This window comes from Alligator sinensis, unplaced genomic scaffold (genome assembly GCF_000455745.1).
Source record: "Alligator sinensis unplaced genomic scaffold, ASM45574v1 scaffold554_1, whole genome shotgun sequence".
Lineage (NCBI taxonomy): Eukaryota > Metazoa > Chordata > Crocodylia > Alligatoridae > Alligator > Alligator sinensis.
In genome coordinates, this window is record NW_005842424.1 from 258,123 (window position 1) to 270,648 (window position 12,526).

Below are 12,526 nucleotides of genomic sequence, written 5' to 3' on the forward strand. Positions count from 1 at the left end.
CAATGTTAAGTCAGTCTCTACTTGGCTTCCTTGTCCATTCTCCTTCCTTGCTCATGCGCCATGCCTTTGAAGTTAGAAAAGAAAACAAAGGAAGAGAATTAGGTATTGGGAGGTGAGATCAGTTATTTAACCAGTCTCCAGGTAATGTTACTGGGCCTCTTCATAGGGCTCCTCTTCCCCTACACCCTGTGCTTACCATACACTAGATGTTCTGGGCACAGGCTCTCCTTGGCTTCACTCTCAAACACTCGAAACTACTGGTGGAGAGCAATTTCACACTCTCTTAGATGTCAACTCATTCAAATGGTCTCAATTCCACAGTCTTTCCCAGACTCAGTCCCTAGAAGTCCATGGTAATTCCCCTTATGGGATTCAGCCTGTCTTCCCCCAAATGCTACTTGGTTCTGGCTCAGGCCTGACTCAGGCTCTCATTCCAGTCTATAATCAGTGGTAGCAGCTCATCCAATTACTATAGTCTTTTATCCGCAAGTCCTTGCCACCTCCCACTATAACATTCAGGGGCTCTGTTTGCCATTCATCATTCCCCGGATGCTAAGAGTTCCCCTTTTCCTTGATTAAATCTCCCTAGTACTAATCTCAAGCATGCCTCACCAGGCAAGGGGATGTTTACTCTGAGATCACTCAGTCCGCTGATCTCCTAATCTTCCTTCCCTCTTTTAGGTTAAGTAAATGATGCAAAATCTACTCACCTGATTGCCTCTCTCACCCCGAGCTAGAGACTCTTGCATTACTTCATCATTTGAAGTAAGTGGTTCTTGTTTTCCTGTCCTGAATTCATCCATTTTCCAAACAGCCCAGGCATCCCAGTTGATTCCTGCCTTCCAGGCAGTATTTCTGAGCCAATATGCTCGCATACTTCCCCTCTCCAGGGCAACTGGTCCTTCTGACCCACTCTGCTTTTAACTTCTGGGTTCTCTCCTGAAACCAATGGGAGCCAGCACTTCTTCCACATGTCTCTCTGCTGCTGCCTGAATAGGAAATCCATCTTGCAGCGCATACCATCTTGTTCCTTTAAGTGATTTGTCAGTTACCAGGAAGTTTTCCTTTTTTTGGCTTGTGTCTGGGGAAACTTTCTTAATCATAACAGGCACCAAGGTGGGTGCCCTGTTATAGTCTTCAACTGGGAGTTCAGCTGCCCTTTCTCTTACGTACATATTTTTTTTACCTTTTCTCCTTCCTGCTCTAAGTGGAGCTCCTTGCTTCTTCTGACTGTGGAAATTAAACTATGGGGAGCAGACAGTAGGGGAAATAGGTTAGATACCTTAGGAGGAAAAAGGGACCTTGCCCCTCATAAGTAAAACAGAACTATGTTTAAAAATACTCTCTTCTCTGTGAGGAGAGGAAGTGCCCTTCTCTCCTAAATGTTTTCCCCTGTGCAAAGATTGAAACAAAAAGGCTCTGCCCACTTAACCCTTTCTGGTATTAACGGAATTAATAAAACATTTGAAAAAAACTACCCTGGGGCTTCTTGAAAGTATGCAGACATTGAGACAAAATCTGGAATTTCTTCTAAAAGGAGCAGATCGTAATGCAAATCATAACATATAATTCCACTAACCTTAATATTCTTGTGCCAAACAATTTAGGAAATAAATCAGAACAATTACTTCTCATTGGCCTGGCATGCCCACATTTACAGAATGAGATCCAATACGGCAATGTTCCCTGGCAGGCAGGGGTATTTAAAGGGGTTAAAAAGAAAAAAGAAAGAAAGAAAGAAAAGAGAAACAAACAAACAATTGATTTTATTTTTGTGTCTTACTAATATTTATTCTTAATAAAGTCTTGATCCTGCTCCCATAAAAGTCAGTTTAAAAACCTTCAATAACTTCAATGGTGCAGAATGAACCTGCAAGTGATAATAGGACATTACTACAGCTAATCATAAGTCAACTCTTCATATTATATATATATATATATATAGACAATCCCTTGCAGTTGAGGAAGATTGTCTTCCATTATTATTTTATCTGTGGGTCTGAAGATGGCTGATGAGGTCAATCCAGAATTGACAGACTGTTGCAACTTGGGCATGTGTCTCTGTGGGTGGTTCTGGGGGTGCAGACAGAAGTGGCAATTTTTGCCTAATCTGGCCACAGAAAGTGGTACATAGCCATAACTAAACACAAGTGCATGGCTGCAGACAGCTTAAAAATGGCTGATTGGATGAATATCTGATACCTCATGGCATAAGGAGTCAGATGAAGATGTTTCAAAACAGCATTCTCTGTAACTTCTGTCTGCGTTTCCTCCCAGCCTTGAGCTGTTTTCAGAATGGGGAGGGGGGGAAAGGGAGCAGAGGAAGTTTGGTCTGGGGTTTTTTAGCCCCTGTTGGAGGGCAGGGTGGGTGAATTAGAGCCCCTCCCTCCCCCAAGCGGGGGGAGGTGGGGCTCCAGTTTACCCACTCCACCCTCCAGCACTGGCTGGGGACCCTTAGAATGAGCTTCCTCTGCTCCCTTTCCCCCCTCCCATTCTGAAAACTTTGCAGCCTCACAGGGAGGAGGGGCTGTTGCTAGTGGAAACCAGCTGCACTAGATTCCCCTGTCCCGAAACCAACAGTGAACCTCTGTTTGGTCCAGGGGATCATTGTAACTCAGAATTCTTCCTGCAAAGCATTCTCAGTTACAGCAGGGAGCTCCTAGTACTAATCTTGAGCATGCCTCACCAGGCAAGGGGATGTTTACTCTGAGATCACTCAGTCCACTGATCTCCTAATCTTCCTTCCCTTTTAGGTTAAGTAAATGATGAAAAATCTACTCACCTGATTGCCTCTCTCACCCTGAGCTAGAGACTCTTGCATTACTTCATCATTTGAAGTAAGAAGTACTTCTTTCTGCATCCTGTATTTTTTATTTGGTTTGCAACCAGCTGTTTCTGCCACTCCCGCTTTTCCATCTCCGGTTGTCATCATACAGTTTCAAAGTACTGAGATCCTTGAAGTAAACCCTTCCTCTATTTGGGGCAGTTGTGGGCGATAGTCTCCCATGAGTTGATGCCCATGATGATGAATTACATTTTTTCAAGTTGGCCTTGAGGACGTCCTTGAAGCACTTTCTCTGTCCTCCTTTTGAGCATACACTTTGACTGAGATGGGAAAATAAAACTTGCTTCAGGAGTCTGCAGTTGGACATCTGGATGACGTAGCTGCCCAGTGAAGTTGATGTTGGATGATCATTACCTCAATGCTCATGGTGTTTGTTTACAAGACATTAATTTTGGTTCATTTGTCTTCCCACTGTATTGAAAGGATCTTTCACAGGCAGTGTTGACAATACTTCTCCGGAGACTTGAAATTATCCTGGACATTGTCCATATCTCAGCTCCACACAGAAAGGTGGGGATCACAATTTCTTGCTAAATCGTGAGCTTGGTTTCAGATATGATGTCACAATCTTCAATACCTGTTTCCTCAGGTGTCTGAAGGCTGCACTTGCACTTCTAAGGCAATCTTAGATTTCTTTGTTTATATCATCTTTCTGTGAGAGATGGCTTCTGAGGTATGCAAATACTCAACATTCTCCAAAGTTTCTCTGTAAATCTGAATTACCCAAGCTGGAAACTGCTTACTAAGAGCTTGTTGATACAGGGCATTCATTTTCTGAATGCTAAGCATCAGTTCCATTTTCTTGTATGCCTTGGTAAAGATGTTGACAATTACGTGAAGGTCTGCGTCCGAGTGAGCACATACTACAACATCATCACTATACTGGAGTTTGATGATTGAGGTTGGGGTGGTCTTGGTTTTAGCTTAATGAACACACACAAAATACTCTTGGAGCTCCATAATGTATTGCTGTTGAAGAAAACCATGCTGATTCACTGTTTTAAAAATGGCCTTAGCCAATAGGCCATCCCCTGATGAGTACTGGAAGAGAAGATGGTTGAGGTGCCTCTGATGAGCTCCTTTTACTGTTTATTTCTCTTTTAAACAATATGTTTTCCCCTCACGCCCATTTCAGACATAAGACAACACACCTTACAGTGGGTTAAAATGTATTCAATGGAAGATGCACTTGTGAAACAGATTTTGACCCTGTTTTTCATCCAACAAGAATGCCATTATCAGACCCTTCAGCAGGTCTTTTCCTTGTTGCCAGACAAATCTTGCTATAATGAAAACAATACAAAAATTAGGTTCCTGCACTTGGTGTGCTTTTATTAATACAGAAAAATCATATACTTGCTCCAATAAAAGATATCAACAAACAACTGTTACTTCTTGCATATTTCCTGGACCACTGTGGCTACAACAACCTTCCAATTCTACCACATCAAAGCCAAGGGGCATTCTGCAGGCAATGTAGTAAATGGGTATAACAGGACACAGGATTTCTCCATCCAAAACCATGTGGGATCTGGGATTCCACTACAGTCACTAAAAGCCAGAGAACTAATATGGTTTGGGATGCAGGTAAAGCAGGGAGACAACGGTAGCCAGTGTCCTGCTGCTGCAACAGTTGTTAAAATATGTTTAAGAGATCCAAGGAATAGGATCTCAGGAAGAGGATATCACTTCAGGAAGGGGGGGGGAGGGGGGCATTTCTTTATAATCGCTTTTGTAGCTTGGGAATAAAAGAGCGTTTTTTTCTCTGACAGTGCTAATTGATCAATTTGGGACATTCTGTAAGAAAGTTCTTGAAAAGATTTGCATTCTATAGTCATCCAAGCCAAATAACACTACAGCGTCAACAGCAGCATCTGGCTCGAATGAATGGAATTAAAAGAGCACAATTTTTGCAACTGATTTTTTTGCTGGGAGTCCAAGAATTTAGACTACCCTTGTGCTGATGTCACAGTTGGTAAGGCAAGGTGGCAGGAATGTTGGGGAGAATGACTAAGTACTGGTGTCAAAACTGTTTGAGTAGAGCTGGCAGTTTGTGGCAATCAACATACAGTAGCTTAGTAGATCCTTGGCAGGGAAAACTCATAGCAGCACAGCAGTGTCACTGAGTAGACAAAGCCATTTTTCATTTCCATCCTCCTCAGTTTCTTTAATGGCGCACATCATTCTTTCACTCTTCTTCTTCCTCATCCATAACACTGTGCTCTCTAATCACAAGCTATACTGATCCCAACTAGGAGCAATACTCTTGCCTCCACATGTTACAAATTTCTCATTGCTTCCAACTGCACTTTTCTCAAGCAGTTTTGTTCCCCTGTGTGCCTGCAGACCAGATCCCTTCAAATTGCCCTCCTGAGTCAGTAGGCTCTTTCTGTGTGACCACAGTTCTTGTGAAGAAAGGACTGAGTTTCAGCATTCAGTGCAGAAAGCTCCCTATTGAAAATGGCATTTCTGCCCGTAGCAGTGGTCAAAACAGCATGGTTCATTTCTCTAGAGTCTTAAACCCTTTGGGAAGGAATTCTGAACAAAACTTACAAATGATAAGTTCACTATTAGGTTGGCAAAAACTGACAGAGACAATTTGTTCCTGGACACATGAAGGAGAGAGACTTTCTAGTTTGAAAGCAAGGAGGCCACCCCTACTAAATCTGGGGTTTAACTCCAAGTACAAAAAAGGTGACAGAATTATGTCAGTTCTGCTGGAAAAACTAGTTTCAGAGAGATCCTGTTTCTAGGAGCTATATGGGCATAAGAGAGTGAAGTAGGCCTGTTTCCTAATCCTGGAACAAGTTTCAAAGGAACTCAGCAAACTCGATGGTCATTTAACTGAGGAATATCCTACTACTTGTTTTTGGCTCTAACAGCACTGAATGGAATAAACTATTTACTGTAGTGAAAATTACTCAGTTACTCCAAATTACAGTATCTCCCAGTGATTGGCAATTAAAGCCACTCATTACTTCTTAACAAGCAATTAAACAGCATCAAATCTAGCCTTAATGGTAAGTAAATGGTTACTACATTGCTGTCAGTGCCACTGGGGGCTGGTGAAAATGTGTAACCAGTCAATAGGCCTTACTAAATAATTTAAATCCAGCAAGCCGCTATGCTGCTGCTTGACACAGTGGTTGATTTATTGAGGGCTGGAGCCCCCAATGCATCTCATGTTTTCATTTGGATCATCATGAGAATCACCTCCTGTAAGGCTGAATACATGGTACTGCTGCAAGATTTCAGGCTCAAGCCTGCAGATTTATATGCCTATTGAGAATTAGGAGTACAGAAAGTCTGTGAGTTTGATCCAGTAGTCAGATCCATGAGACAGACTCTGGCAGCTGCAGGAGCCTTGTAGCAGTCTGCATCCACAGAATCAGGCCTTGTTAAAACTCATTTCTCTTTTTTTGTTTACCTTTTCCCACCCCCCACATTTCAAATTGAAGTTCATTATAGAAATAGCTTGTCCAGACCCAACTGACTATGGATCTGTGATGTATATGATAAAATAAGCTATTGTTTAGATCTTGCTTATTCATATATTCATAGGCTCATAGACTGTTAGGGGCTGGAAGGGACTTTGTAGATCATAGGGTCCAGCCCCCCTGGGCTAGGCAGGAAGACAACTGGGGTTAAGCGACTCCGGCAAGGTGCCTGTCTAGTCTCCTCTTGAAAACCTCCAGGGTAGGTGACTGCACCACCTCTGGAGGGAGTTTATTCCACAGCCTGGACACTAACTGTGAAGGAGTTTTTCCTGGTATTAAGCCTGAAGCGGCCTTCCAGGAGTTTGTATCTATTGGTCCTGGTCTTCCCCGGGGGTGCCCTAGTGAAAAGTTGTTCACTGAGCTCCTGATACTTCTGTACAATATTTCTAATATGGCCTTTTCTGTCCACTCACGCAGCTACACCTCTCATTAGGCTCTGCCAATTAGTGCAACTTCTTTCTTTACAGCCTTGACAAAATGCAATCTAGGTCCACTACTAGCCATTCTGAATACTATTGCAAAGATAATTTTTCCTGACTGTTCTTTTGACCATGTGTGGCAGACTATATGGTTTTGTTGGAAACTTTCTCTTATACTAGCTAGTACAAGAGGAAAGAAGGTGCTAACTGACTGACAGAAGAACCAGGCTGCATGATCTATTAGAAGGGAATGGACCATCAACCAAACAATGAATCAACCTGCAGATTTTGCCACACCAAACCCATGCACCTGAAGAGACTCCCTGGGCACTGACAGAAGTGACATTTGTCAGGCAATCTTGATTTGTCACACTTCCCTGAGAGAAGTGCATGGCTACAGAGCACTTTAAAAGTGCCTGATCACATGACAAATTAACCCTCATTACATGAGGGTTCAGGTTCAAAGCAGAGTGCCTTCATTAACTTCTGCCTAATCAGAGCTGGGCTGATGCAGCCCAGCTCTGCTCCTGGTGCTGTCTGCATGATGGGAGGGTGAAAAGGGAGAGAATAGAGCTCCAGGCTGGGGTTGGCCCAGCCTGCCCTGGAGGGGAGGCGGGTGATTTCAAGATGGGGGACTCCAATCCACCCCCTTCCTGCAGAAGCTGGGCCAACCCCAGCCCGGATCTCCATCCACTCCCTTCTCCCCATCCCTTCATGCAGACCGCACCAGAGCTAGGAGCAGGAGACAAGGCTAGGGGAAAAGGCTGCAGGCTCACAGCTCCTCTTGGTTCAGCTCCAAAGTGGAATTTGATCCTGCACCCCTCCGAGCCACCAGCAAATGCCTATTAGGTTGGGGAGTCACTGTAACTCATGGTGCTTTTTGTGAAGCGCATGAATGACCTGTGCCCCTGGCAGCTGGGGGGCATGGCAGCGGCGGGAGCATGGTGGCAGTGGTAAGCCGTGCCGTGAGCTCCCACAGATACCACCAGTGGTGTTGGTGGCAGGGGGTGGGGTGGTGAGCAACCACCTCCTGCAGGGGTGCACATGCACCCCCTATGCATCACCAGTGGTGAAGCACCATGAGTTACAGTGGGGAACTGCATGTCTATCAATGCCCCCTGTTATTTCTGGAATCAGGGAGGCACTTGAGAGGGCTTGAGAGAAGGCCCTGGAGGAACCTAGGAAGTTTTCTGAGAGAGGAGAGACAGGGTTATTTTTCCTGACAAAGACTACTTGGGTTTGGAGTAGAAAGACTTTGCTTGACGTGTGGTATTCCTATGAACTGATAAAAGTTGTTTTATTCTATAAAAAGCTGCCTGCTTTGCTGCACTATACAAGGCTGGGGGTGTTCCAACCAAGTGCTCCCCTTGGGAATCCATGACACTATGTTACCACTCTCCTTGAATCCTTCCCCTGGCTCCTCCTTTTTCCATTGCAAACATAAGCTACATGTTTTCACTTCCAAGGCATTTCACAGCCCACCTTATCTATTATTTCTCAGGAGCTATTAAGGTCACAGCCCCTGGTTTGAATCTACCCAGGATAATATCCTTCATTGCTCATTTGGCACATTTCAAACAACAAGCACCTTCCTGCTTTCTCCCATGGTGGTCCTCAAGCTCACTAAACTGATATTATCCTCCTTCAAAGTTCTCCTAAAAGCCCATTTTCTGTGATGCAAGAGCTAAGTAGAGAATACTGCCTATCACAATTACTAAAATTCCCATGGGTGGAGATCGGTGATAATTATACTGTTTAAATGGAAGGGGAAGGGCTTATTGACTGCATGCCTGCTGATTTGTTGCACCTGATTCATCTATCTGCTTCTATCCCATATACAGTAAAATTAAACCACTGAAACAGCCCCGTTTCATTCAAGGGTAAGATGCCATTTTAACTTTTACTTATGATAGGATAGGAGTGGATATATAATCCAGCTTTTAAATTCCCCACCTACTTCTCTTAAAACAGTGTAATTATTCATAAGCCCATGCCCATTTCCCCTTTTTCATACCCCATTAGCATACCTGTTGTTCTGGTCTTATACTTAGATTGCAAACTCTGAGACAGGGACTCTCTTTTTATGTGTTTTTACAGGGCCTAACACGATATGGTTCTGTTCTATAACTAAGACTCCTATGCACTACAGATACAGATAAGTAACAATAACAAATTTGCATAAGTTCACAGTTTCTTTGAGAGAATTAGAGAAAATCAGAACCATATTTCAACTCATAAAAAGAAGACGACCAAAACATCTTATGCTGTTTTGATCCTGTGCCATTTTATAAGGTTATAATTACATTTCAGATGGTGTTTGGCAAACATTAATTTTCACCAAAATGTAAATGACAAACCATTTTCAGAAGTATGGACATAGGAAAAACACAACCCAGAGTGGGCAAATATTTGTTAGGGGGTTGTATGATGTTTTGTATATGTGAACTTGCTATTACACTGACCCATAGTTTAAATCTTATCAAGGCAAATTTCACTGAAGATCACATTAAGGTAGAGAGAAACCCATGAAAAGAATGTGTTTTTAACTGAAACACTGAAACTCTCAAATATTGGAGATAAGGCCCTCACTTACCTGTTCACAGTACTTTTCATTATGCTTTGTTCCACATGAATGAATTTAATAACATCACAGAAGTTAGAAAGGAAAAGACACAATTGTTCAGCCAAGCTGCCTGTTCCCAAATAAAATTCCGACTATATTACATATTTCCTAGAATTTTGCCTTGCCCAGTTTTTAAAGTCCCATCTCACTGAGATTTCATTGCACACTTTGGGACACTCTTTTACACTCTGATACATATCTTTACAGGAGCTTTTGCCTAAGTTCCACCACTATATGATTCCTCTTCATCCTTGGCCTTTACATCACCCAAATATTCACTATTGCTTTGATTTTTCCCTGCCAGCCTACACCAGAGCACAGTTCTTTTATCCTTGTTGATACCAAGTCCTGAGAGGTAGTGTATCCTAATGGGTAGAGCACTGACCTTGGATATAGGAGAGTTAGGTTCTATTCCCAGATCTTCCATTGACCTCCTGAATGACAGTGAGACAATCTCTTCCATTCCCTGGAAAACAGTGATGAAGCTGACTTCTTTTGTAAGGCCAGGATCTTATAGATTCATAGATAGTAGAGTTGGAAGGGACCACAATGGATCATTGTGTCCGACTCTCTGCCCCGGCAGGAAAGAGGACCGAGGTCAGATGGCCTCAGCCAGGTGACTATCTAGCCTCTTCTTGAAGACCTCCAAGCTAGGTGATAGCACCACCTCTCTTGGAAGCCCATTCCAGATCCTGGCCACCCTTACTGTGAAAAATTTCGTCCTAATATCTAACCTAAATCCACTCTCAACTAGTTTACACCCGTTATTCCTAGTCACTCCCTGGGGCACCTTAGTAAACAGCGCTTCCCCTATTCCCCGTTGACCTCCCCTAATAAATTTATAGGTGGCTACAAGATCTCCCTTCAGCCATCTCTTGTGAAGGCTGAAGAGATTCAGCTCTCTCAACCTCCCCCCATAGGGTCTATCACGAAGGCCACTAATCATGCGAGTGGCCCTCCTCTGGACCCTCTCGAGATTCCCCGCGTCCCTCTTGAAGTGCGGCGCCCAAAACTGGACACAGTACTCCAACTGCGGTCTGACCAGTGCCGCATAGAGGGGGAGCATCACCTCCTTTGACCTATTAGTCATGCACCTGCTAATACACAACAAGGTGCAATTGGCCTTGTTGATGGCCTCCCCAGGTGGAGTACCTTACATTTATCTTTATTAAATTGCATCCTATTTCTCTCTGCCCATTGATCCATCCTGTCCAGGTCGGCCTGAATCTGCTCCCTGCCCTCCGGTGTACTAACTTTGCCCCATAACTTGGTATCATTAGCGAACTTGGAGAGGGTGCTCTCCATGCCTCGTCCAAATCGCTGATGAAGATATTGAATAATATCGGTCCGAGGACCGAACCCTATGGGACCCCACTGCCCACCTCCCTCCAGGCCGAGAAGGAACCATCCACCACCACTCTCTGGGTGCGGTCCCTAAGCTAGTTGACCACCCACCTGACTGTGTAGGCATCCACTCCATAGTCTGCTAGCTTCCCAATGAGGATAGGGTGCGAAACTGTGTCAAAGGCACAGTTTTGGTGCTAATCTTTTATTAAACTAACTGTATAGTTGGGAGAGATGTTAGACAACCTTCTTTACCCTAGCATCAGGTACCACATCTGGCCCTTTTCTCTTTTTTCTCTCTTTCCTGTATAGACTGTACTCATCTATATTGAAGATATGAGCAGTATTGTGCCAGGTTTCATTTCTTCCCAAAATAAAGTAATCATCATCACTTAATGCTTCCTCGTTCTTCTTGCTTGTTTCCTATGCTCCTAAAATTTGCACACAAACATTTTATGTTCTTAACAGTCTCCCTTTTCATCCTGTTGTTTGAGATTAGCTCTATTTTCTGCCTACACTCTATGTGTACATTCCTAATAGACCAAGTACCGGAAAGATCTCTGGCATGATCAGATCTATCCTCCCACCCCCACATTCCATTTCTCTCTGACACTGTTTTGATACTATAAGATTTTCCTCTGCCACTGGTGTTTGTTTTCACATGAACTATACAGTGGAAATGTCTGGCAATCTTCAGATTACCCTTCTCTCTCATTTTGATATTTAGCTAAATTAGAAAGCTTGGCTTTGCATTAGCTAGAGAGGATGATCAGCCAGGACACTGTGATACTTCTAGTCTGATCTTCATCAGACCAGAAGACACTCAGTTTACTGTGCTTTTTTATCTTCAGCAACAGAGGTATGGCACAGAACATGTACTCAACCCTCCAAAGTAATGTTCTGCACAGTGACATTTGAGTTCATAAGTAGCACTAATATTTTCTCCAAAAGATGTTGTGAGCTTCAGCTGCTTTATTATGTGTAATGCCAACCTATTGAATCTTCATAGTAGTTCTATGGAGGTGAGAAAGGGGAAGCTTCCTCTAGTACCATGAGGGCTATATAAAAATTGTGTAAAAACAATGGCACCCAGGAGACATGTGAATTATTCATCCCAGCATTTAATAAATGGCCACATGCTTAAGCTAACGGAAAATAACTGTGGGGATTGCCTCAAGCCTGTACTACAGAGAAAGAGATCTGCATTCAGTGTATAGATAGATACCACTGAACAATGCTGACCTATTTCCACATCTTATACCCTTATGAAGAACCTGGATACACGGACTAGCTACTGAATGCTGATTTGTCTCAGTATATATGGCATCTTTGGGACCACTACATTACTTTCACTGAATAATCCATGTTGCTAATGTCAAAGCTAGCATATCACCTGCATGTTTTAAGGAAGGCTACTTAATGGCACTGGTGCACTACAGAAAATAATTAATCCCCACCCTTTTACATAAAGACCCAACCTTTTTTTTCTGTCTACTTCCAACTATTGTTATATCAACAATAGCTACATTTTAGTCATCATGCTTGTTACTTAGCTTCTTGAAGATCTTAATTCCCATTATTTATTCATCTCTCCTAAGGCATAACTTTTCAAATTTACATGTGTTGTTGAAACCTTAATTACCTGCTTAGTTGAGCCACACTGCACAAAGATTAGAGATCTAAGTTAGAGATAATTTAGAGGTATTGAAGTAGAAATATAAATGTATTCTTAAAGCCCACTCAAAACAGCAAGTTCTAGATTTATATCAGAAGAATGTTCAACTAAAACAAAGGGAAA